The following is a 247-nucleotide window of genomic DNA, read 5'->3' as shown; positions in this document are numbered from 1 at the left end:
GGCCGGAGCTGGGAGCTGGGAGCTGGGAGGCGGCCCGCAGCCCAGCCAGCCCAGCTCGGAAAGACGAGATGCGGAGAAAGATTCTCCTACTTCACGCGGGGACCTGGCCTGCCTTCTCCTGCACACACACCTACTTCTTTCGGACAGGTCGTTTTCCAAAAAAGTTCAACTCAAAGAGCCTTGGTAGCGACATGAAGGCCGGAAATAGCCTTTTGTGTCCTAGCGTCCCCCTTCTCCTGCCCACGCT

Source organism: Myotis davidii, unplaced genomic scaffold (genome assembly GCF_000327345.1).
Source record: "Myotis davidii unplaced genomic scaffold, ASM32734v1 scaffold657, whole genome shotgun sequence".
NCBI classification, from domain to species: Eukaryota; Metazoa; Chordata; class Mammalia; order Chiroptera; family Vespertilionidae; genus Myotis; species Myotis davidii.
Note: the sequence above shows the minus strand (reverse complement) of the source record.